This window comes from Hyperolius riggenbachi, chromosome 10 (assembly GCF_040937935.1).
Source record: "Hyperolius riggenbachi isolate aHypRig1 chromosome 10, aHypRig1.pri, whole genome shotgun sequence".
Taxonomy (NCBI): Eukaryota; Metazoa; Chordata; class Amphibia; order Anura; family Hyperoliidae; genus Hyperolius; species Hyperolius riggenbachi.
The window spans coordinates 200,445,778-200,471,972 of record NC_090655.1 but is presented as its reverse complement, the minus strand read 5'-3'; the positions used below and the strand labels follow the sequence as shown (position 1 = coordinate 200,471,972).

The 26,195-nt window shown below is 47.1% G+C and overlaps 1 protein-coding gene across 1 annotated transcript in view; it reads left to right on the top strand.

The window, feature by feature from the left end:
* Nucleotides 1-1,560: 1,560 nt before the first annotated feature.
* LOC137534225 (transmembrane protein 176B-like) overlaps nt 1,561-26,195 on the top strand; it is a 127,721-nt gene continuing 103,086 nt past the window's right edge. Inside the window, exon 1 of the mRNA XM_068255629.1 lies at nt 1,561-1,656. The gene's annotated coding sequence lies outside the window, so the exon portion shown is untranslated. The remainder of the gene's footprint in view (nt 1,657-26,195) is intronic.

The window sequence follows — 26,195 nt, the reverse complement described above, 5'->3', positions numbered from 1 at the left end:
GGTCGTCAACACCGCAAAAACTGTTGAGCTGATCATAGACTTAAGAAAGCGCTGGCTATGCAGACTTCTCCAACATCACTACAGTACACAGCACTTGGGGAGGGGTAGAGGGGTTGGGGGCTAGGCGCTGTACAGAAGAGCTTGCTCCACACCGAATATGGACTGTCTACTAATCTTTGTCTACAAAACTTTGTATGATTTGTTATCAGTGGCTGTGCAGATGCAGTCACTAGAACAATTGTTCAGAGAGCAGAAAGTTTTTTCTCTCCTTGCCCTTAGTTGTCAGTCTCTCAAGATGGGGCCCCCGTGGCTTCTGGGCCCCCCTGCAGCTGCATCCCTTGCAGGGTCTATTGTTACGCCCCTGTAACATGGAGGTGGTAAAATTGGTCAGTGGTTAGCCAATCATAATTGAAAGTGTGTACTAGGCTATAGAATCCTTTAAAATACAAGACACCAAAAGTACTGATTTCTACTGCTAGTTACTTGTCAGCAGCTGTGAGATTGTAACCAGAAATGTTTCCAAGTGAAAGCAAGTCAGTGGAGGCACCCAAGAGTATTAGTATAGGCAATATTATATTCATAACAAAAGAGGTCTGGGCAGCTTCGTTATTATTATATGATGTATAGCTGCCTTTAAAGTCTAATATATAGTGCAAGATCTACTCATTTCTTCATGTAATATAAAATAAAAATATAATACAAATAATACAAAAAGTCATAATAACATGATAAAATATTAAAATACTAGTATACAAATATAATAATAATAATAATAAAATATAATAGCAACCATCATATAATGGCAACAACGTTGCAATTGGAGAAAAGGTGACACTAACTTTGACGTGCGTTGTGTTGTTATATACAAAATGTTAAAGCAAATGTTTTGATTTTAGGTTATCTGTTTTATTGACCTGAGGAAGCGGGCTAAGTCCCATGAAACGCGTTGTCTACAGTATAACTATTTTCGTTTTTAATAAAGACTCCTTTTTTCCACCCACGTGTGTCTTCTTTGGAGGTAAGAGACCTCCTTTATTATTAATATAATATTGCCTATACTAATACACCTGGGCGCCTCGACCAACTTGCTATCACTTGTGTACCCCACACCTCTTCGAGGTGCCATCCTCACCACTGGGCAGCTTCGTCAACCAGTGGACAGGACCATAGGAGGAGAGCGACCACCCAGTTCCAGAGGGTTCCAGGTTACCGAACTGAAATGTTTGTTTTTGCGCATGCACCTGCGGTGGTTGCAGAATTGCAACCCATCTTTGTGAGTATAATTACCCACATTATTGTCCTCATAATTATCCTAATGATACTGCACCATAAGTGCTCCCGGTCTCACCCTCTCTATAGGCAAAGGACGATCCTCTCCCTTGAGAAGGGATCACCTGTAACCTGCACAGATACAGAAATGTTTCCAGTAAGCCATCAGCTCGCAAATGCATAAACTCGAACAACCACACATTTTCCAGGACATGAAATGCCAAGGAGGACAAGCTTGATGCTAGGCTGTTTACTTCCTGCTCTTGTTGTTATATTCTGGGAGAAGTACTTGGTATAGCGGCGCTCCTCCCATTTCTTCTCTGCTTATTTTACTATTCGCAGAGCTTCATAACACACAGCCTACAGCACAGCTACAGAGATACAGAGGTAACTACGTGTGCTAAGAGGTGAGAGTACTTTATGCTGCTATCTGCTCAGTCTTCACTGGAAACCTTATTTGCATTCACTGCTTACTACTCCTCACAGAAGCTACATTGATCTTAGAAGTTGATGTGTGCCTAGCATAGACATCTTTTACTACAGATGTTAGGAAATGATATACATTACGGTATGATTATTGTGTTTAGATTTAATCCGGGCATTTAGAATACTAGGCTTTGCTTGATTTCATGTTTCTGTGCCTCACAAATGCAATGCCCCTTTTCAAGGCTGTGAATGATTCTGACCAGCTAAATTATTTGTTTCTTAGGGCTGCGACCAGCTAGAACATTTGTGGCAGCGTTTTGGGATCGCTTTCAGTTTGCTAGCAATTTCCCAAATCGCTTTGCCAATGTAAATGGATGGAGCAGATCCCACTAGAGTGATTGCGATTAGGGAAATTGCAGGACGTGCAGCATTTTGGGAGTGTTTCCACTGTATAGGAGCAGGGAAATTGCTTACAAAGCGCTACCGCAAATCGCTAGTAATTGCGCTTTGTAGTGGGTCCCAGGCCTTACTGTTTGTTGGTGCTGAAACATTTTGTGTTCCAAAATCCCAAGTTTACACACCTTTGTTGATTGTTGCATAGGGCACACTGTTGTTAGAAGCATGAAGTGTAAGGGCCCCTCCCCATGCATTGCAATGATATTCCTATTAGACTTTAAACATAGAGTGGGGTGGGTTTTGATGCAGTAATGCACAGCATGCTGTCTTTACAGTGGCAGTGAGGCACAGTTTTATTGTGCTGTATGCCTCACTGTATAGTTGCACTGCAGTGGTAAAGCATGATTTGACTATTCAGCTACGATGTAATCTTGTTGCAATGCAACTGACTTTCTGTGAAAAGGCCCTAAACAGTAGAAACATGTTTAAAGGATCCCAGAGCTGAAACATATAGTAAAAACGGGGGGAGCCGGCATGTATATTAAGCATTCCCCTCCTGCATCGTTGATCTCGTGCGCAGGAGTGCTTTGCACATGTGCACAACGTAGTGGTGACATCATGCGCAGAGTGCTCCCGGGCACGCAATCAAGGAAGCGGGCAGTGGAACCAGTGCCTGCACACTAATGCCCATCCCAGCCAGCCAGGAAGTACTGTAGCTTTGGGGGTTTGCTGGAGAAAGTAGGGGGGGCGGAGGAGAATAAGAGGAGCAGTGGGCATGAGGACTGCTTCATATACATGCCCCCCTCCCCGTTTTTACTATATGTTTCAGCTCTGGTACCCTTTAAGTCTAAAGCTAGGTATCCAGTTTTCAATACTTTCACCCTCAGGAATCAGGTCTCAACCCCTCCGGCACCAGTTATAAGGGGCCCAATGCTGTATAGAGGCTTCACTAGTCTCCAAGCTAGAGATGCGTTCTGTTGCGATAGAGGGAGGAGGATAGACAGCACACAAGAAGTAAGGATGGAGTACAATGGAGTTGGACTGGGGTCAGACGAGATGATCTAGAAATCTGTATCTCTTGCAGACGCATCGGGGAGGGTCGGGGCTGCTGCACAAACACTAGATCCTCGGCAGAAGGTGGCTCCCTATGGCTGCCTTAGCCAAAAAACATCTAACAAGTGCACAAGGTTTGAATCCTAGTAGACTAAAGAGCCTTGTTCCATTGTGTCACAAGTTTTAGGGAGGGTTTACATTTGGATAAGGGACAACTGGCCCCATCCATACTTAGAAATTTACCCCAGTCATACCCATATCCATACATGGAGTTCCTCCTTCAAAAATCAAAAAGATTAAGGCCCAGTTCACATTAGCGTTAAAAAGCAGAACGTAAGCGGAATGGATACTGTACAAATGGAACAGATGCGGACGGTTAAAATGTTATCCTGTGGATCCGTTCACATCCATCTGCTTGAATGGATCTGTTGCCTACGTTCCGGCTGAATGGACCCAAAAAATGCTTCAGGACCTATTTTTCCGGACCACTGAGCCCAGCAGACCAGAAACGGAAGGTTTAAGCACTGCATTGGGGCAATGGGAGAACGGAACACTTCTTCACACTAGTGACGAAATGGACCACCACTAGTGAAGAAATGGACCATTAAGGGGCAAGATCCACAGGGGGGTGGGGGTCTGGGTGGATGTGGGGATGTGAACCAGGCCTTACATGCACTTCGAGTGGGTGAGTGAGGGTGCAGCAGCCGTGTGGGTGGGTGAGCGAGGGTTAAAACATATCGATTCCTGAAGCCGGCGGTAGAGAGGGTATCAGGCTTCCGTCTTCTAACGCGTCGTGTGACTACACGACGCGTCATGTTATGCGGAAGAAGACTAATCCTGAAACCCTCTCTACCACCGGCTTCAGGAATCGGTATGTTTTAACCTTCACTCAACCGCCCTGCTGCTGCACCCTTCCTCAACTGGCAAACGGAGTGAAAACTTATCCGATCGATCGGTTTTCACGGATCCATTTGGCAGTGTGCACAAGCCATCCAGATCCGGGGAAGCAAAGACTGGATCTGCTGTACCGGATCCGTTTGGCTTGAAAAACACAATGTGAACTGGGCCTGAGGAAATGGTATTCCTATTGTCTTTATTGTTTCAAAAGGTAGGCTAAATCAATTCAGTTCAGTTGTTGCATAAGCAGATAGCTCGTAGAGGGAGAAATAGTTTACCTTAATCCACACAGTGTTTAATACTTCAATCCACCGGACAGATGACCGCTTAGTAGATTTCACAACAGTGAGGTCCTCACCAGTGGCGTAACTACAATTCATAGGGCACCCCAGTGAAACTTTGATGAGGCCACCTCAATTTTCACACTCCTTCCCTTGGTATCCTTCAAGGCCTGGGGACCCATCTCACAAGGGTCATAAAACAAGTGTGGCCATCATAATCTTCACACCCATGACGGTGTAGCAACAAAAACACCTGATGGACCCCTTTATTGGAGGGAGGGAGGGAGGGAAGGATAGGAGCTGGGGCTCCCCTACAGCTCTGGGCCCCCCTGCAATCGCAGGAGCTTCTCCCCTGTAGTTATACCCCTGGTCCTCACTTTTAGTCATAGTCAATATGATGACAGTACCTAGTATAATCAGGTTCCGGTCAGTAGCCTGTTTACTCTCATGTTCCTTCAGACTTAAGCTATTTGCATTTTTAGGCAACTAATAATCTCAGACTGCCAGAAGCATCCTTTAAGACCTGGGATGAATGAGGGGGTTTGAATGGGATGAATGAGGGTTTCAGTAGGAGTCTCCTACTGGGGGAGTTCCCCTTTAACTTGGACTGCTAGATGCTATTGATATTTTTTCTTTATTTATATTTTTAACCAGTTCGGCCTTTCTGGACGAGCTTTCTCGTCCAGAAAGGCACTGCTGTGTTCCCTGCGTGGTGCGCGCGATCGGGCGCGCGCCCGCGCGCGCACCCGCCGCCCGCCGCTAGCCCCCCGATCAGTGAATGGGAATATAATTCCCATTCACCGATCTGACTTCCCCGCAGAAATACCGACGCTTTCTCTCCAGAGAGCGTGGTATTTCTGCCCCCCAGGAAACAACTCCTCTGAATTTTAGTTCCTGGATGCGACATAGTTCGCATCCAGGACTTTGCTCACTGTGGCCAAATAGTAAACTGCACCCACATACATTTTTAATAAAACAATTACATTATTTTACATTAGAAAATAGCAGTTTCCCTCCCACCCCAAAAATTACCCACATACATTTTTTTATTTAAAAAAAAAAAAAAAAAAATACAATAAAAAAAAACAAAAACAACATAAATAGTTACCCAAGGGTCTGAACTTTTTAAATATGCATGTCAAGAGAGTATGTTATTATATTATTTAAAATTATAAGCCTATAAATAGCGATGGACGCAAATTGAAAAAATGCACCTTTATTTCTAAATGAAATATCGGCACTATAAATTGTGATAGGGACATCGTTTAAACGGTGAAATAACCGCGACAGATAGGCAAACAAAATAAATGAGTTTTAATTACGGTAGCGTATATTAATTTCAAACTATAATGGCCAAAAACTGAGAAATAATGATTTTTTTTCATTTCTTTCTTAATCTTCCTGTTAAAATGGATTTAGAAAAAAATAATTCTTAGCAAAATGTAGCACCCAAAGAAAGCCTAATTAGTGGCGGAAAAAACAAGATATAGATCAATTCATTGTGATAAGTAGCAATAAAGTTATAGGCGAATGAATGGGAGGTGAACGTTGCTCGGATGCATGAGATTTTCGGCACTGCGGCGCTGAACCGGTTAATGTATATATTTCTTTTATGCAAGTGCTGTATATTTCAGTGCAATGGATTCTATATTAAGCTATGTGGAAGATGCCTGATATTTATGATTATAACAAACTACATCAGCCATGAATCACATGATATGGAAAGTGCTATTTAACCACTTTACCCCCACAGGTGTGGATATCTCCGCCCCTTTTTCCACCCTGTCAACACCAGGGACGGAGATATCCGCCGCTACCGCCGCTGTCCGCGCTTCCGCTCGCTCATACACACACTCCCGCGCTCATGCATGCCGCCGGCTGCTCGCCCGGAGATCAGTGAATGGGAAAAACCATTCCCGTTCGTTGATCTAAGCCCCCCGCAATGATCGGCTGCTTCAATGAGAAGCAGCGTGATCATTGTGGAAAAAAAAAAAAGTTTCCCAGCCGCATTGCTCTTCCTGTAAGCGTCCTTCCGACGCTTACAGGTCGCATGAGCAAAAAGTTACTGTGGCCATCTTGTGGCCAAATAGTAAAACTACACCCTAAAGCATTTTTCATATACAAATACATTAGTTTTACACTATAAATTAACTCATTACCTCCCACGCTCCCCAATTATTATTTTTTTGTAATAATAAAAAAAAAATACATAAATAGTTACTTTAGGAACTAAACTTTTTAAATATTTATGTCAAGAGAGTATAACACTGTTACTTTATAAACTATGGGCTTGTAATTAGGGATGGACGCAAAACTGAAAAAAATGCACCTTTATTTCAAAATAAAATATTGTTGCCATACATTGTGATAGGGACATAATTTAAACGGTTTTATAACCGGGGCAAATGGGCAAATACATTTCATGGGTTTTAATTACAGTTGCATGCATTATTTAAAAACTATACTGGCCAAAAACTGAAAAATAATGTATTTGTTCCCACATTTTTTCCTATTTTGGTGGTGAAAAAAACAAGATATAGTTAATTTCATTGTGATAAGTAATGATAAAGTTATAGACGAATGAATGGAAGGAGTGTTCAAAGGTGAAAATTGCTCTGGTGTTTCAGAGGTAAAACCCCTCAGTTGTGAAGTGGTTAAACCTTCCACCAATAGAATGACAGCATCCTGAGGAACATAGCCGCTGCTACGGAAACGTGTAAACGCTGCTGTCAAGATGTGTGGAGGTGTCCTAACGTTAGTGGAGGAGGGTGGCGCTATGTACAGGATACAGAGGCTTCCCTCTTCTTAGGTAAGCATGTGTTTTTTGACACGAGGTCCCCCTTGGGTTCACTTTAAGTGTCCCAGCACTACTCACAGATCTCCATTGTCCCCAGCACCCTCTCACCTCTCAGAACTGCCCAGTAACCCAGCACTCCTCTTACCTCTCAGGGGCTCTGCAGAGTGATGCTCAAATACCCCTTTTTAAAATTCGAGTTTGGTCGAATTCGAATAGTAAATTATTCGAGGTCAGTCGAATATTCGAGTCGAATAATTTTTACTATTCGATTCGACCTCGGACTTCGAGCTCACTATTCGAGTCGGTATTCGAGCTCACTATTCGAGCTGACTATTCGAATTGGCCTTAAATAGCTTCCAACACTTGTTTTGAGGGTGAATGATGCAAGAAAAATCTTTTTTTCCAAGTAACAACAGCAAGTGATTATGTGGGGATGTTCCTTTAAAAAAAAATGTGGAAAGAGAAGTTGTGTCCTTAATTTTGTTCAGTAGTGTTACTGTATATACGTGTTCTTCTTCTTCTTTATCTTTCTTCTTCTTCTTCTCGATCTTCTTCTTCTATATCTTCTTCTTCTTCTTCTATATTGTCTTCTTCATCATCTTCTTCTTCTTCATCTTCTTCATCTTCTTCTTCTTCTTCATCTTCATCTTCTTCTTCTTCTTCATCTTCTTCTTCTTCATCTTCATCTTCTTCATCTTCTTCTTCTTCATCTTCTTCTTCTTCATCTTCATCTTCTTCTTCTTCTTCTTCTTCATCTTCTTCTTCTTCTTCTTCTTCTTCATCTTCTTCTTCTTCTTCTTCTTCTTCTTCTTCTTCTTCTTCTTCTTCTTCTTCTTCTTCATCTTCTTCATCTTCTTCATCATCTTCTTCATCTTCTTCTTCTTCATCTTCTTCTTCTTCTTCATCTTCTTCTTCTTCATCTTCTTCATCTTCTTCATCTTCTTCTTCTTTTTCATCTTCTTCTTCATCATCTTCTTCATCTTCTTCTTCATCTTCTTCTTCATCTTCATCTTCTCCTTCTCCTTCTTTTTCAATATCGTCTTCTTCTTCTTCACGTATTTCTCTTTTCAATTTTTTTTTTAAAGAAATGCAGCTATTTTTGAGCGTAACAAATAGCTGGTGGGCGCACGCATGTTGGAAGCGCCATTGTATGTGCTCCCTGGCAGTGGAAACACAAAGACAGCAGGAGGTAAATTCAGCAGCAGGAGGAGGAGGATGAGTGTGTGGCAGCAGGCAGTCAATGAGGCAGGCAGCTCGCCGTGACATAATAGCCCTGGTACCTAGCGGTGATACCAGGGCTGTAAATAAACACAACAGGAGGTCCCAGACAGCGGTCGTGCAGCCCACATTGTGTCCAATACACAACTGGGACAACACAGTTTTCAACCCGGGCACCTCAGAAAAATTAAACCTTTTTTTTTTTTTTTAATGGTTTGTTTGGTTTTGGTTTTGCAACCAATATAGCTATTGTTTGACGTAATAGCTGGTGGCAGAGTGGCAGCAGAAGGTAATTCTGTGTACCCTGGCAGTGGGAAACACAGACAGACAGCAGCAGCAGGAGGAGGAATGGAGGAGTAGGCGAGCAGCTATTGTTTGACGTAATAGCTGGTGGCAGAGTGGCAGCAGAAGGTAAATCATCTGTGTACCCTGGCAGTGGGAAACACAGACAGACAGCAGCAGCAGCAGCAGGAGGAGGTATGGAGGAGCAGTGTGAGTGTGGCAGCAGGTAGGCAGCGTGACATAATAGCCCTGGTACCTAGCGGTGATACCAGGGCTGTAAATAAACACAACAGGAGGTCCCAGACAGCGGTCGTGCAGCCCACATTGTGTCCAATACACAACTGGGACAACACAGTTTTCAACCCGGGCACCTCAGAAAAATTAAACCTTTTTTTTTTTTTTAATGGTTTGTTTGGTTTTGGTTTTGCAACCAATATAGCTATTGTTTGACGTAATAGCTGGTGGCAGAGTGGCAGCAGAAGAAGGTAATTCTGTGTACCCTGGCAGTGGGAAACACAGACAGACAGCAGCAGCAGGAGGAGGAATGGAGGAGTAGGCGAGCAGCTATTGTTTGACGTAATAGCTGGTGGCAGAGTGGCAGCAGAAGGTAAATCATCTGTGTACCCTGGCAGTGGGAAACACAGACAGACAGCAGCAGCAGCAGCAGGAGGAGGTATGGAGGAGTAGTGTGAGTGTGGCAGCAGGTAGGCAGCGTGACATAATAGCCGTGGTACCTAGCGGTGATACCAGGGCTGTAAATAAACACAACAGGAGGTCCCAGACGGCGGTCGTGCAGCCCACATTGTGTCCAATACACAACTGGGACAACACAGTTTTCAACCCGGGCACCTCAGAAAAATTAAACCTTTTTTTTTTTTTTAATGGTTTGTTTGGTTTTGGTTTTGCAACCAATATAGCTATTGTTTGACGTAATAGCTGGTGGCAGAGTGGCAGCAGAAGGTAATTCTGTGTACCCTGGCAGTGGGAAACACAGACAGACAGCAACAGCAGCAGGAGGAATGGAGGAGTAATGTGAGCAGCTATTGTTTGACGTAATAGCTGGTGGCAGAGTGGCAGCAGAAGGTAAATCATCTGTGTAGTGTACCCTGGCAGTGGGAAACACAGACAGACAGCAGCAGCAGCAGCAGGAGGAGGTATGGAGGAGTAGTGTGAGTGTGGCAGCAGGTAGGCAGCGTGACATAATAGCCCTGGTACCTAGCGGTGATACCAGGGCTGTAAATAAACACAACAGGAGGTCCCAGACAGCGGTTGTGCAGCCCACATTGTGTCCAATACACAACTGGGACAACACAGTTTTCAACCCGGGCACCTCAGAAAAATTAAACCTTTTTTTTTTTTTTTTTAATGGTTTGTTTGGTTTTGGTTTTGCAACCAATATAGCTATTGTTTGACGTAATAGCTGGTGGCAGAGTGGCAGCAGAAGGTAATTCTGTGTACCCTGGCAGTGGGAAACACAGACAGACAGCAACAGCAGCAGGAGGAATGGAGGAGTAATGTGAGCAGCTATTGTTTGACGTAATAGCTGGTGGCAGAGTGGCAGCAGAAGGTAAATCATCTGTGTAGTGTACCCTGGCAGTGGGAAACACAGACAGACAGCAGCAGCAGCAGCAGGAGGAGGTATGGAGGAGTAGTGTGAGTGTGGCAGCAGGTAGGCAGCGTGACATAATAGCCCTGGTACCTAGCGGTGATACCAGGGCTGTAATTAAACACAACAGGAGGTCCCAGACAGCGGTCGTGCAGCCCACATTGTGTCCAATACACAACTGGGACAACACAGTTTTCAACCCGGGCACCTCAGAAAAATTAAACCTTTTTTTTTTCTTATGGTTTTTTGGTTTTTGGTTTTGCAACCAATATAGCTATTGTTTGACGTAATAGCTGGTGGCAGAGTGGCAGCAGAAGAAGGTAATTCTGTGTACCCTGGCAGTGGGAAACACAGACAGACAGCAGAAGGGCAGTACACAGCAGCCCACTGTAGGTGTAAAATGTGTGGCTGCAGGCGACGTAATAGTCAAAGTGAACCAGGCTGGCTTAGTGAGCAGGAGCCAGGAGGTGGTAAAGGGTGGTAAGGCACATTAACGATGGTTCCGGCAGCCAGTTCATGTCCCCCTCTCGCCGACAACAGGGGCCAGGAACTCGCCTTCCACCCACGCCTGGTTCATCTTGAGAAACGTCAGTCTGTCCACAGACTTGTGAGACAGACGTGAGCGTTTCTCGGTGACCACGCCACCAGCTGCACTGAAGCAGCGCTCGGACAGCACGCTGGAAGGGGGGCAGGACAGCACTTCCAGGGCGTACTGCGCCAGCTCGCTCCAGATCTCCATGCGCTTGACCCAATACTCCATGGGATCAACAGGGGCATCGCTGTCAAGCCCGCTGTACGACCCCATGTAGTCAGCCACCATGCGGGTCAGGCGCTGGCTGTGACCGGAGGAGGATGCTGCTGCATGCATCTCCTCTCTAGTCACTGCTGCCGGAGCCTCTACAGTCCTGTAGAGCTCGTGGCTGAGAGACAGCAGGTCTGTGGGGCGCTTGCTGCTGCTGGATGCAGGCACCTGCTGCTGCCTCTGTGCTCGCTGCTGGACAGTGGGGGTGGAAGGCTGGGGGAAGGCTTCCTCCAAGCGCTCAACAAGGGCCTGCTGCAAGCTCCTTATTTGTTGCGCTGGGTCTCCTCCTGCAGGCGGCAGGAACTGGCTCAACTTCCCCTTGAGGCGTGGGTCCAACATCATGCTGATCCAGATGTCCTCCCTCTGCTTCATCTGGATCACCCTGGGGTCCCTGCGCAGGCACGTCAGCATGTGCGCTGCCATTGGGAAGAGGCGGGCCACGTCTGCTGGCACATCGACGTCAGTGCTGTCCTCATCCTCCTCCTCTGCCGCCTCATCCTCTCTCCACCCCCGCACCAACTCAGCTGCGCTGTGCTGATCCCCCTCATCAGCAGCCAGGTCAGGGACCTCCACCAAGTCCTCCTCCTCCTCCCCCTCAGAGGTGGACTGCGCAGCTGGTTGCCGCTCCTGCTGGTCCAAGGCTGCCGCTCCCTGTTCCAGCAAAGCATCGAGGGCCCTGTTCAGCAGAGAAACCAGAGGCACCCACTCGCAGACCATAGCATGGTCCCTGCTCACCATGTTTGTGGCCTGCAGGAAGGGAGCCAGCACAAAGCACACCTGCTGCATGTGCCTCCAGTCATCATCGGGGACGATGGACGGGATGTTGCTGGTCTTGTCCCTTCTCTGAGCTGCGGAAAAAGTGGCCAGGGCAAGGTACTGTTTGACAGCGTGCCTCTGTTCAACCAGACGCTCCAACATCGCCAGGGTGGAGTTCCAGCGAGTCGGAACGTCAAGGATCAGCCGATGGCGTGGCAGATCCAGCTCCTTTTGCACGTCTTCCAGGCTCGCACAGGCTGCAGCCGAGCGCCGGAAGTGACGCACAACATTCCTTGCCGTTTCCAGCAGTTCGCCCATCCCCTGGTAGGTGCGCAGGAACTTCTGCACCACCAGGTTCAGCACGTGGGCAAGACAGGGGATGTGGGTCAGGTTTCCCCTGTCTATTGCGGCAACCAGATTGGCCCCATTGTCGGCCACCACCTCTCCGACTCTGAGGCCTCTGGGGGTCAGCCAAATCCTCTCCTGCTCCTGGAGTTTGGCCAACACATGGGTTGCCGTCAGCTTGGTCTTCCCAAGGCTGACCAAGTGCAGCAGCGCTTGGCAGTGGCGGGCCTTCACGCTGCTGCTGAGGCGGGGGGTTTGGCCAGGTGTGCCGGAGGATGGCAGAGGATCGGAGGAACCTGCTGCAGTTCCCCTGACCCTGCGGGGTGGCACCACCCACTGTGTTGCTGCTGCTGCTGTGCCCGCTGCTGCTCTCCCATCCTCACCCCCTTCCACCAAGCTGACCCAGTGGACAGTGAAGGACAGGTAGCGGCCTGTCCCGAAGCGGCTGCTCCAGGAGTCCATGGTGACGTGGACCCTTTCACCAACCGCGTGCTCCAGCCCTCGCTCCACATTGGCCATCACAAAGCGGTGCAGTGCAGGAATGGCCTTGCGGGCAAAGAAGTGTCTGCTGGGGAGCTGCCAGTCTGGGGCTGCGCAAGCAAGCAGCGCACGAATGTCGCTCCCCTCCTGCACGAGCGTGTACGGCAGGAGTTGGGAGCACATGGCCCGTGCCAGCAAGCCGTTCAGCTGCCGCACGCGACGGCTGCTGGGAGGCAGAGCCCTAACCACCCCCTGGAAGGACTCGCTCAAAAGGCTCTGGCGTGGCCTTTTGCTGACACGGGAATCAGCAGACACAGCAGAGGAGGCCACTGAGGACTGGCTGCCAGAACAGGCCTCAGTGTCGGCGGCAGGAGTTGCAGAGGGGGGAGGAGCAGTGCGTTTCCGCACTCCTGCTGGTGCTGCTGGAGGAGCAGGAGGGCGGGTGGCTGCTGTTGCTGCTGCTGCTGCTGAAGGCTGTGCAGTGATGGGTGTGGTGCCACTGCCAGCACCAGATGCCTTCAGCCTCTGGAACTCCTCATGCTGGTGGAAATGTTTAGCCGCAAGGTGGTTGATGAGCGAGCTGGTGCAGAACTATAAGGGGTCTGCACCTCTGCTCAACTTCCGCTGACAGTGGTTGCAAGTGGCGTACTTGCTGTACACAGTGGGCATGGTGAAATATCGCCAGATTGGTGACTTAAACATCCCCCTACGGCATGGAAGCGCTGCTGCCTGTCTCCCTGTGGTGGTTGGGGGGGGGGCTTGGGGGGCTTGGGTGCGGCTGGTGGTGGTACTGGCAGATGCTGCTGCTGCTGCTGCTGAGCCTGAGACACCAGCAGGCTGTGGGACCTGCCTACTGCTGCTGCCAATGCTTGCAATGATGCGCCTCCTTGCAAGGCCCACAAGAGCATCCTCCTCCTCCTCCTCAGAGCTGCTGAGGACGACATCCCCTGGAGGTGGTGGCACCCAGTCTCTGTCTGTCACCGGGTCATCATCATCCTCCCCCTCCTGAAACATGTCCTGCTGGGATGAGGACCCCCCAAACTCCTCTCCTGATGCATGGATGGGCTGCTTGACTGTCGCCACAGTCTTGCTGTCCAATCCCTCATCCCCCAAAGTGCCCATCAGCATCTCCTCCTCAAAATCGCCAACAACAGCAGACAATTGACTCATGATGCCTGGGGTCAAAAGACTGCTGAATGACAGGTCGCCAACTGACGGTGAACTGGCCTCCTCCCCAGGCCCTGCTGGGCGGCTGCTGCGAACAGGGGTGGTGGTGGTGGTGGTGGTGGTGAGGGTGGAGGCCTCGGATGCAGAGCTGATGGCGGGCTGCTCATCCTCCGTCATGAGTTGCACGACAGTGTCTGCATCCTTTTCCTCAATGGGACGTTTCCGACCCGGCTGGAGGAAAATGGGAGCAGGTGCTACACGCTGCTGCTGCTGTGTCTCTGCAGCGTGAGTTGCAGATGCTCCTGCTGGGCGGCGCCCAAGGCGTCCACGGCCAGTGGCTATGGGAGGAATGTTAGCCACTGACGCTGCTGCTGCTGCTGCGGAACTGTGCATGGTGGCGCGCCCGCGGCCGCGGCTTGCCACAATGCTGCTCCCTCTCCTCCTGATTCCCTTGCTGCCCTTCCCCTTGCCCAAACCGCGCTGGCTGCCACTTCCAGACATCTTAAATGTTTTGGGCGTATAGACAAAAGTTTTGTAAAAGGGCGGGTGAAAAGTGGGGTACTTTAATGGAGTGGGTTGGTTGGTGAGGTGACTGAGTGAGTGTCCCCTAGTACAGTAAGTAAGTAGTAACAGTCAGGAAGTACAACTAGCAGTTACAATAATCAGTAGTAATCACAAGTAAATTTAGTGTGTGTACACTCAGACAGTGAGTGCACGCACGCAGGAGCTAGTAGCCTATGAACACAGTGACTGAGTGTCCTAGACTTCTAGTACAGTAAGAGTAAGTAGTAACAGTAAGTAGAACTAACTAATTACGATAATCAATCAGCGATCAGAAGGAAATGGAGTGTGGGTGTGTGTACACTCAGACAGTGAGTGCACGCACGCAGGAGCTAGTAGCCTATGAACACAGTGACTGAGTGTCCTAGACTCCTAGTACAGTAAGAGTAAGTAGTAACAGTAAGTAGAACTAACTAATTACGATAATCAATCAGCGATCAGAAGGAAATGGAGTGTGGGTGTGTGTACACTCAGACAGTGAGTGCACGCACGCAGGAGCTAGTAGCCTATGAACACAGTGACTGAGTGTCCTAGACTCCTAGTACAGTAAGAGTAAGTAGTAACAGTAAGTAGAACTAACTAATTACAATAATCAATCAGCGATCAGAAGGAAATGGAGTGTGGGTGTGTGTACACTCAGACAGTGAGTGCACGCACGCAGGAGCTAGTAGCCTATGAACACAGTGACTGAGTGTCCTAGACTCCTAGTACAGTAAGAGTAAGTAGTAACAGTAAGTAGAACTAACTAATTACAATAATCAATCAGCGATCAGAAGGAAATGGAGTGTGGGTGTGTGTACACTCAGACAGTGAGTGCACGCACGCAGGAGCTAGTAGCCTATGAACACAGTGACTGAGTGTCCTAGACTCCTAGTACAGTAAGAGTAAGTAGTAACAGTAAGTAGAACTAACTAATTACAATAATCAATCAGCGATCAGAAGGAAATAGAGTGTGGGTGGTGTGTGTACACTCAGACAGTGAGTGACCGCACGCAGGAGCTAGTAGCCTATGGACAGTGACTGAGTGTCCTAGACTCCTAGTACAGTAAGAGTAAGTAGTAACAGTAAGTACAACTAACTAATTACGATAATCAATCAGCGATCAGAAGGAAATGGAGTGTGGGTGTGTGTACACTCAGACAGTGAGTGCACGCACGCAGGAGCTAGTAGCCTATGGACAGTGACTGAGTGTCCTAGACTCCTAGTACAGTAAGAGTAAGTAGTAACAGTAAGTAGAACTAACTAATTACGATAATCAATCAGCGATCAGAAGGAAATAGAGTGTGTGTTGTGTGTGTACACTCAGACAGTGAGTGCAGTGCGCACACGCAGGAGCTAGTAGCCTATATGAACAGTGACAGTGAGTGTCCCTACGGGTACAGTAAGAGTAAGTAGTAAGTAAGTACAACTAACTAACAATAATCTATCAGTAATCAGAAGGAAATAGAGTGTGTGTACACACAGACAGTGAGTGAGTGCACACACGCAGGAGCTAGCTAGTAGCCTATAAACAGTGACAGTCAGTGAGTGTCCTACTCCTAGTACAGTATAACTACAATACTATTAGTAAAGGACAGCAGAAATACTGGTATAGATGAGAGAAATAAACAGAGGACAGCTGCCCACAGAGGCAAGGCCCCCCTGAGGCCTAAACCTGTAAGCTTGCAGCAGCTGCCTGTCTCTAATGTAACACACAAGCTACTAACTAAAATACAATGTCTATCTAACTAACAACAATATAGGTGTATATGGCAGGTGTAGGTGAGCAAAAACGCTAGGTAAATGATCACAATAGAGCACTTGCTAAGCCAAAGCACAAAGGAGCAACTCTCTCTCTGTACAAGTCTCAGGCAAGCATGGAGAAACGGAACATGGCGGCCGCTATTTATAGGGTAGGGGCTGGCCAGGGTCCCCCTCTGTGATTGGCTGCCGTCAGAGGGCCTGGGAGCCCTCTGATTGGCTCTAAGGACATCAATCTGGGCTATGACGCTATTCGAGCTCGGTACCGAGCTCGAATAGCGCCGGGTTGCTCGAATAGCTCGAATAGTGAATGGGCTATTCGAGTGTACTCGGATAGCCCATTCGAATAGCTCCAGCTATTCGGAGCTCGAATACCGAGCTCGAATAGCTGAAAAAGAGCTCGAATATTCAAGCTACTCGAATATTCGAGCTCTGCTGAGCACCTAATAGCAATTCCCAGCAGTGGCACAGCTAAGGAGCTGTGAGCCCCAGTGCAATATTTTCATTGGGCCCCCCAAGCACTCTATACATAACAATTGATACGCCGCACCAAAACCTGCCAATGGCAAATACAGTGTCAGAGGTGCAAGAGGGGGATGGGGAACAGTTTGTTAATGATTACTACTATTAATTACTACTATTCAAAGCATCTATAGAAGTGATTATTAACAGCACAGGACCAATAGAGAGCTAATACTGTGGATGATGGATGGCCCCTCTGACCCAAGGGCCCCGGTGCGGTCACAACTTCTGCATCCCCTATTGCTATGCCACTGGCCATTACACACCTCAGTTCTTTAAAGTAAACCTAAGATGCAAAAGGATACTTACCTGAGGCTTCCTCCAGCCCCCTGTAGTCCACCAGCATCCTCATTATACTCCCGGACAAATCTGCTGGGCTCCTGTGAAGTCGCTGGGCCACTATACATGTGCAGTCCCAGCTGTACGCCTCACCCAACCACGCTCTCAAGGCTAGGAGTGTTACAGTCTTAATGAACTACGTAAACCTAAAATACTCCTGGCAGTGAGAGCTTGATTGTGTGGTGTGGGTGGCCAGGACCACACATGCGCAGTAGGCATGAATATACGGTGACCATACGTCCCGCTTTACCCGGGACGCGTCCCGCCTTCGGGGGGCGCTGTCCCAGGCTGCATGAGGTCCCGGGAAACGTCCCGCTTTTAGCAGCGGGACGTCCCGGCCTCGGGACTCTGGCCACCGTACAATGAACTAGCCGCAGCGTCTACTAGACGCTGCGCTAGTTCATTCCCCGCAGCCCGGCTCCAGCCTGCAATGTTCTCCTCCGGCAGGCACAGGCAGAGCAGGGCTACGGGAAGATGGCGTCCGGAGGCGGAGCCCTGTATTGGAGACTATTTGTCTTCAGTACAGGGCTCCGCCTCCGGACGCCATCTTGCCGTAGCCCTGCTCTGCCTGTGAGAGGCTGAGCGGGAGATTGAACATCGTCCAGGCCAGGGGGAGCTGCACCTGAGGCACCAGAGGCCGGCTGCGTGAGGGGACGTCTTCTGCCAGGTGAGTAAATGCCTTTTCTTGCAGGTGAAGTGTTTGGCCGCATTGCGTGTATTTTGTACTGACATGTTTGCCCGCAGTGCGTTTATCTTGTACTGACATGTTTGCCCGCAGTGCGTTTATCTTGTACTGACATGTTTGGCCGCATTGCGTGTATTTTGTACTGACATGTTTGCCCGCAGTGCGTTTATCTTGTACTGACATGTTTGCCCGCAGTGCGTTTATCTTGTACTGACATGTTTGCCCGCAGTGCGTTTATCTTGTACTGACATGTTTGCCCACAGTGAGTTTATCTTGTACTGACATGTTTGCCCGCAGTGCCTTTATCTTGTACTGACATGTTTGCCCGCAGTGCGTTTATCTTGTACTGACATGTTTGCCCGCAGTGCGTTTATCTTGTACTGACATGTTTGCCCGCAGTGCGTTTATTTTGTACTGACATGTTTGCCCGCAGTGCGTTTATTTTGTACTGACATGTTTGCCCCCATTGCGTTTATTTTATGCTGACATGTTTGCCCGCAATGCGATTATTTTGTGCTGAAATGTTGCCCATTGCGTTTATTTTGTGGTGTCTGGGGTAACTGTTGCTGCATTTATTATTTAATGGTCATAGTTGGCTGTGTTTGCTGCTTTGCGGTTATGGCATACTATTAAATAGCATCACACAGTTTCTGCACACCTATGATGTGAATCCACGTTTGACCACATCACGGCGTAAACACTGCTTTCTTATGCCTCGCTGTTGCATCATTCTGTTAGCTCCGCCCATAGAATGTCATGACCACGCCCATTTTTCGCGCGCGCTGCAGACACCAAATTTTTCGGCGCGGCGCAGCCCCCCCCCCCCCCCCCCCAAATTCACCCCGTCCCAGGTTGAGCCTACAAAAATCTGGTCACTCTAATGAATATGGACACCCGTCTTGGCCATGGCCAGCTGCTGAACCTGAGCATATAAGTAACTGTGATAGGCGTGACAGTACTTTTGGCAGTGGCATAAGTTAGCTAAGGATCTTGGGGCCCCAGTGCAAATTTTACATGGACCCCCAAGCACACTATTGATGTAGAGACCCAAAACCTACTAAGGACAGCTGCAGTATCAGAGAGGTGTTATCAGAGTAAGGAAACTGTTATTCAGTGCACATATAGGGGTGTTCATTATTAGCATATGTTTTGCCTCACGGGAAGGGTTTTTAAACCCTCTAACTTCGCTCACCCTCGTAGTGGGTAAAATAAATTGCAGCAAAACATGAGGAAAGGTTCAATAATAATATTTATTGAGCTACAATCCTGTTATAATAATCATCTAGGCTTGCAGAATCATAGTTAAATTGTAATTGAGTAATTAGTGAGTACCAATATTCTTACCAAGTATTGTAACATCACCCAGAGAAGATCGGGGGACCTCAGCGACCTCGGAGGGGAAAATACCTGGATGGCATCACAAACGGACGGCATGTCTGCTTGTTTTTCAGGAGTCTCCCCCTCGAAAGTATTTTTCCCTCCTTTATATAGACAGAATTCAATGTCTGTGCAGGAGTAGAACATGTTTCATCCATGCACCTGTGCTGATAAGGGTGCGTGATCATCATGTGCTTGTATCAGTGCGCCTGTGCAGACAAGACACATGACTGCATGATTACAACGTGCTTTAGAAGCGTCACAGAACATGTCTGACTATTTTTGCTTATGTGAGAACTTGCACATCATGTCATATTTTGACTAGTGTTGTAGATAGCAAAATTCTCATGGTCAGTCTTCCACGAGAATATTATGGTTAGATAGCAACACTCTCATGACAGTGTTATGGTCAGAAATATCTCATAGCCAGTTTTTGATGAGAATGAACAAATGTGTTATTTTGAATTATAACTGCCAGTGTTGTAATGAACTATCATAGAACATCCAATACTAAAAGAAGCTAACATATATACCGTGAACAGTATTCTCTTATCAATCAATCAATCAATCAATCAATCAGACATTCATGTCACTTTTGTATCTCAGCATAGCATCAATTAAAAGCTAATAAGATGGATGACGGAGGGCCCCTAGTGGGCCCCTCTGGTTCAGGGACCCCAGTGCGGTCGCAACCTCCGCATCCCCTATTGCTACGCTACTGAGTTTTGGCAATATATGGTGTGTTCAGTACCTTCTATATACTCCCTTCTAGCCATCTCAGCTGGAGACACAAGACTACGGGCTTGATTCACAAAAGAGTGCTAACTGTTAGCACGGGCGTTTTCGCGCAAATTTTTTTTGTGTTTGCGCACGATCGTGAATTTGTGAATGAAACGTTTTCGCTCACAAACGTGAATTTACAAGCAAAATCGTTATCGTTTTCGTGCGCAAACACGAATGTTTGTGTGCAAACGCTAACGCTTTTGCGCAAGAATTCGCGTTTGCACGTGAAATCGTTTAATTGCACACGAAAAATTTGTGCAAAAACGGCCATGCTAACAGCACTCTTTTGTGAGTCTCCCATTTTAAATAAGATCCACTGACCACAACTCTTTGTTTTCTGTCCATTAGCCAGTTCCCTATCCATGCACACAGACCCTTCCCCAGTCCTTGCCTCCTCAACTTTAGCACCAGACTTTTGATTTAAGAAGGCAAACTTTAAAAAGGTCAGACCACTGCACCAAGCTGTGATTAAGTCTCTATTAATATTCTCTGAAGCTGGAGAACCTAAGGTGTCTCCTACACATGGGCTGTCCTGTCGGTTACCACGACTTATGACTGCTGGTTATCTTTTATTTGTTTATTTTGTTCCACCATTCACCTATCATTTCTCCAGTGTTCTGAAGCATACCTCAACTGCTAAAGTGAAGACGTCAGACTTAAAGCTGGAAACCACCTTAAAATCTGTGTTATATAAAAATGTGCATTTAGGTGATTCCTGTTACTGAGATCCTGGCTACACTGCTTGGTAACCACAACACTACACAACCACTCCCCCCTATGCCTCCTGTGTATATACTGCTCAACTGCCCTAAAGTACTACAACATTTGTGTTTCCAGTGACCAAGCCACAGCTTCTATTAGGGTCCGTTTCCACTTGTGCGGTGCGGAATCGTCGCGGATTCTCAGCTGATGAATGTGGGAGCGAAATACTGCAAATTCGCATACGATTTCGCATAGGTTAGTGTGTATGCGAATTTAACCGTGTCAGTGCCTGTGTGCTTTTACATTGCATTCATGCGAAATCGTATGCGAATTTGCGGCAAAACCACATGCGATTTTCCTATCAGAATACATTGTATGCGATTTGCATTGCGGTGTGCGGTATGCGGATTCTGCGGGGTCTACCGTGCAAATTTTTTCTGCACAGAAAAACGCTCAGAAATCCTGACAAGTGGAAACAGTCCCATCCACTTGTGTTGTCTATGCGAATCTGCATGCAGGAAACGTATGCAGATTCACTCTAGTGGAAACGGCCCTAAGGGAAAACCACTGGGAACATATGTGATTCCACAAGCTCAACCTGGGTGTATTAAAAAGAATGCCCCCCAGCCAGGCAGAGTCAGCTGTGGTGCCTCAATGGCGGGCATGCTGGGAGCTGTGGTTCATCAATCGGGGGTACGCTGGGTGCCTCTATGTGGGCACACTGGGTGCTGTGGTGCCATGCTGGGCACTGTGATGCTTTTATCGGGGTATGCAGGGAGCGGTGGTTCTTCTATGGGGGCAAGCTGGGAGTAGTGGTGCCTGAATGGGAGGCCCATGGGAGGGGGTCCAATAGAAGGTCAGGGAATGCTATAGAGGGACTGCCAGACAACCTGGCAGCAGGCCAGCCTGCCCAGAAGAAAGCCACACCAGTCAGCACACAAGCCATGTAAATCTGCCTAGTTATGTTTAAAGGACAACTGTATTGAGAGTTTTATGGAGGCTGCCATATTTATTTCTTTTTAAGCAATACCAGTTGCCTGGCTATCCTACTGATCTTTTGCCTCTAATACTTTTAGCCGTATACCATGAACAAGCATTCAGCAGATCAGAGGTTTCTGACATTATTGTCAGATCTGACAAGATTAGCTGCATGCTTGTTTCTGGTGTTATTCAGACACTACTGCAGCCAAATAGATCAGCAGGGCTGTCAGGCAACTAGTATTGTTTAAAAGGAAATACATTTGGCAGCCGCCACATACCTCTCACTACAGTTGTCCTTTAAGTGACACTGCCTATTTACGTGATTATGCTGCATTTTTGTTTTTGTATTAATGGAGAGGGGGGCTTTATCCAACATTTTGCTGAGCAGGCCTACTTAGACCGCTGTTAAGTTCATGTAAAATTGGCTCCACCCATGACCACACCCACGTTATGGTGCATGGCCACACCAATTTTCCGTCTGGAGTACCCAAAAGTGCCCCAGATCTCTAAGGATACTAGCAACGACCCTGCTTCCCATTGTTCTCCAGCTTAGGAGAAGCTTTAGAACTCCAGGCAATTTACCTGGGTTCATCAGTAGACAGTAGTGTCATTATTACAGTGCCCCTTATTAGTCTAAAGGCCTATACACACATCGGATTTTTTAAACGACGGGTCGTTTGGACGTCCTGTTGTTCAGTCGTCCAGAGGTCAAATCGGGCGTGCATACAGTCCGTCGTTCAGCTGATAAGACTGGTTTTGAGCGATCCGCCAGGCGGAAAACATATCCATGTGTTAGAATGGCCCAGTCAAAGTCCAGATCTAAATCCAATCGAGGATCTGTGGCAAGATCTGAAAACTGCTGTTCACAAACGCTGTCCATCTAATCTGACTGAGCTGGAGCTGTTTTGCAAAGAAGAATGGGCAAGGATTTCAGTCTCTCCAGAGCGGAGACGGAGCAGCGGTGACCGGGGTCATTTTGTCAGTTTTCATTTTGTCAGTTTTCATTTTGTCAGTTTTCATGTAGCGAGCCGAAGGCTCGCTACATGATAGCCGCTGCTCAGCGGCATCCCCCCGCCCGCTTCGATCAGGGAATCCCGTTTAAAGGCGACGGGGCGGGATGACGTCAGCAACGTTGTGACGTCATTGGGAGTCCCGATCCACCCCTCAGCGCTGCATGGCACTGATTGGCCAGGCAGCGCACGGGGTCTGGGGGGGCACGCGGCGCGATGGATAGCGGCGATCGAGCGCAGGCCGGCGGTGATCGGTGTGCTGACGCAGCTAGTAAAGTGCTAGCTGCGTTCAGCAAAAAAAAATTTAAGCAAATCGGCCCAGCAGGGCCTGAAAAAACCTCCTGAGAAAACCTCCTGCTGGGGTTACCGCCAAGAAGGTTAATGAATGGGCTAGTTCACACGTACTGTAATGTGTTTTTCACGCGCAGACATTCTGCATGATAATTCTGCACATTTTGTCAGTTTTCAGTATCAATTACTATAGCTGTTGTGAAAAAACACATGCGTTTTTCTGCATAGAAACACACTTGGTTTGCAGAAAACGTGTGCAGAAAAATGTGTGCTGAAAACTGAAAGACAAGTGTGTTCCCTGCCTTAGCCATAGACCCTGAACAAGCATGCAGATCAAATGTCTATAACACATCTGACAAGATTAGCTGCATGCTTGTCTCAAGTGTGTGATTCAGACACTACTGGCCAGAAAGATCAGCAGGACTGCCAAGCAACTGGTATTGTTTAACCTCCCTGGCGGTTAATTTTTTTTGCCACTTAGGCAAAAATCCTTTTTTTTTTTCTTGTTTTTTTTTTGTTTCATGTAAAGCTACCAGAGTGGTAGCTACATGAAACACCACTAGAGGGCGCATGTGTCCCTCTAGTGTGGTCATCGCCGGCATCAAAAGCAAACAGGGGAACGCGTATATAACGCGCTCCCCTGTTTGGCTTCTCCTGTTGCCATGGCGACGATCGGAATGACGTCATGGACGTCAGCCGATGTCCTGACGTCAGACGCCTCCGATCCAGCCTATAGCGCTGCCCGGAACTCATTGGTCCGGGCAGCGCAGGGCTCTGGCGGGGGGGCGCTCTTGCACCGTTGTGTGCGGGCGATCGGCGCAGAGCGGCGGCGATCGAGCTGTACGCGCGGCTGGCAAAGTGCTAGCTGCGCATACAGAATTTTAAAGTGAGCAAATCGCCCCACCAGGGGCTGAGATATCTTCCTGCGCGGCATAGCCCGAGCTCAGCTCGGGCTTACCGCCAGGAAGGTTAAAAGGAAATAAATATGGCAGCCACCAGGCTCATTTGAATGAAAACAGTGAAACATTTGCAGTGACAATTATAACATAATAAAAGCCTGACAACCTATTACTTATCAGTTGGTAGTAATTACCGAGCTAGAAGTGCATTTTGACAATCGAGGTAGACTGTGTGTACAAGAGAGAAGTTGTTAAAACTGGCCACAGAGATGCCAGCAGAATAATGGTTAAATTGCAGAGAGTGTCATAAATACAAGTGAGTAAACAGCACACTGAGATAAGGCTGAGGAACGTGTGAATGACAGAGAGGGGAATGAATGGGAGATCCTGTAACCTCCAGACCATAAGCATCTGCCGCTATCTCAGGGGACTGAGACATGGTCTGTGGTAGGGGGATCAGAGTAGGGGGCTGTAATGACAGGGAATGAGGGAAAAGTTTTGGAGCTCACCTCTCAATAGCATCTAATGTAGATATATGACAAAGACTGAAACAGCAAGGCTTGTGAGTGATTGTTACTCCCTTAGACTCAGGAATGCTGCCAGCAGCACTGCGCCTCCCTGTTTGAAGAGGGAGGCGTCTAAGGCACTTGCCATATATGCACCCTTAAATATACGTGTCTGCATGTGTGACACTAAACTATTTGAAGCACACTGAAGAAGTAGGGTAATAAAAGCCTCTGCTAAACTTTTAAATGTAAAAAGGGTAAAATGGAAAGTTTTTTTTATTAATGAGTCACATTGTTAGAATGCATTTTTAGTATGCAATTGAGATGCCTTGAGGCTAAAAATGCTGCTTGGTTTCCATTTAAGGGGAGGAATATACAAATCCAATTTTAATTGGACAGTTTTACCACTTCCCTGTAGTATGAAGGCCAACAGCTTTTGAATACTATGAATAGGTTGTGTAGGTAAACCCTCATACTACATGATGGAAGTGGCAAGATAAGATGTGTGTACACATACTAAGACTGTCCAATCCATTCTCAACTCACTCTGCTGCCTTGCACTCTGCTCTGACATTGTCATGCAACGCAAGAGAGCTGATGAGGTAAGCTATATGTACCAGTCCAGGTCACTCTTCTGCTTCCTCTCTGCACTGACTTATCTGGGCAGAAACCCACAGAATTGTTGGTCTATTGATGAGTATGTAGGTCAGAATCCAGCAAATTACCAGGTGCAGGTAGTAGTTGGGGTGTGCCGAAACCTGGAGAAAGGTTGTACTTTACAAGCTAGGAAAGTGAAGGCCACTCACTGAGCAAACATCTCGTGCAGATGACACTAATCATGTCCATTTATCTTTATTTTCAAAGTGTACTAAACACCGACTGTCAGCAGGAAGTCAGCTGAGAGGGTTTAGACTTTGCCTTCACTAGTATGATGTGCAATTGACTGTAGTGGCACATTGTAGATATTATGTGCAACAGTGCTGTGAAAATTTGCATAGTGATTGGATGTTCTGTGTAATAGAACTGAGAGCATCTGCATAGTGTTTGAATTTGTGTTCAATGGCATTTACAGTTTGTGCACAGTGCCATTGGGATGGCAGTGCTAATTTTGTTTGATATGGAGAACTTTAACACCTATAGGTATAGGTATATACAGTGTGACTAGAGTACATACTAGAGTACTAGAGTACATACTGAGTTTTTTATCTTTGCTTCTTCTTTTCCCTCCAAAATGCGACAAACAGACACCTGCACACTAGTATAGAAAACAGAGGCGCCAACAGAATAAAAACAGTAGATAAAATGTTTAAAAGTGCTTAGGAGGCAGTGGTGGACTTACCTCCTGCAAGCAGACACAAGAAACTGTCTGTTTCAAACAAAGTATAATTTATTGGCATACTCCAAAAATTGGGGGGCTGCAACGCGTTTCGCAGGTTTGAACCCACTTCCTCAGGCAATGAAAATAGGAGCACACAACTGGGGGACAAAGGCAAACATGGGTGTATATCAGAACCATATATATTATAATTACAACAGAGTATAATCGTGCCATATTAGGGTATAGGTAAAGACAGTGCTGGTGGAAATGTTTATAGGACAAATATATGCATTCACAAATAAAAACAAGGAGTGAACTTCAGTGATCATTATAGGTTGAGAAATATTATTGTGAGGAGTGGGCAAGAAATGGGATATCAAAGTAATGACCTAGGTGATATACTTGTAGGAGTGGATAGGTAGTAAGGTAAATGCTAAATAAGGTAGGAAAAGGATGATCAGAAAAAGCAAATTCCGTTCCGTCGCTATGACATTTCCGCCGGAATTTTACAAAATTCTGCGGAATTCCGCATTCCGGTGGAAAAATTCCAACCCCACGGATCTCGGACCTCCCACCCAAACATTCCTCCAGGACCCTCCACCCAAACATTCCCACACCACTCTAAGTACAGTATAAGTAGCCAGGTCTATAGGTGTCCCCAGTTTAGGTAGTAGTCATCAGCGTAACTAGAAATCACTGGGCCCCC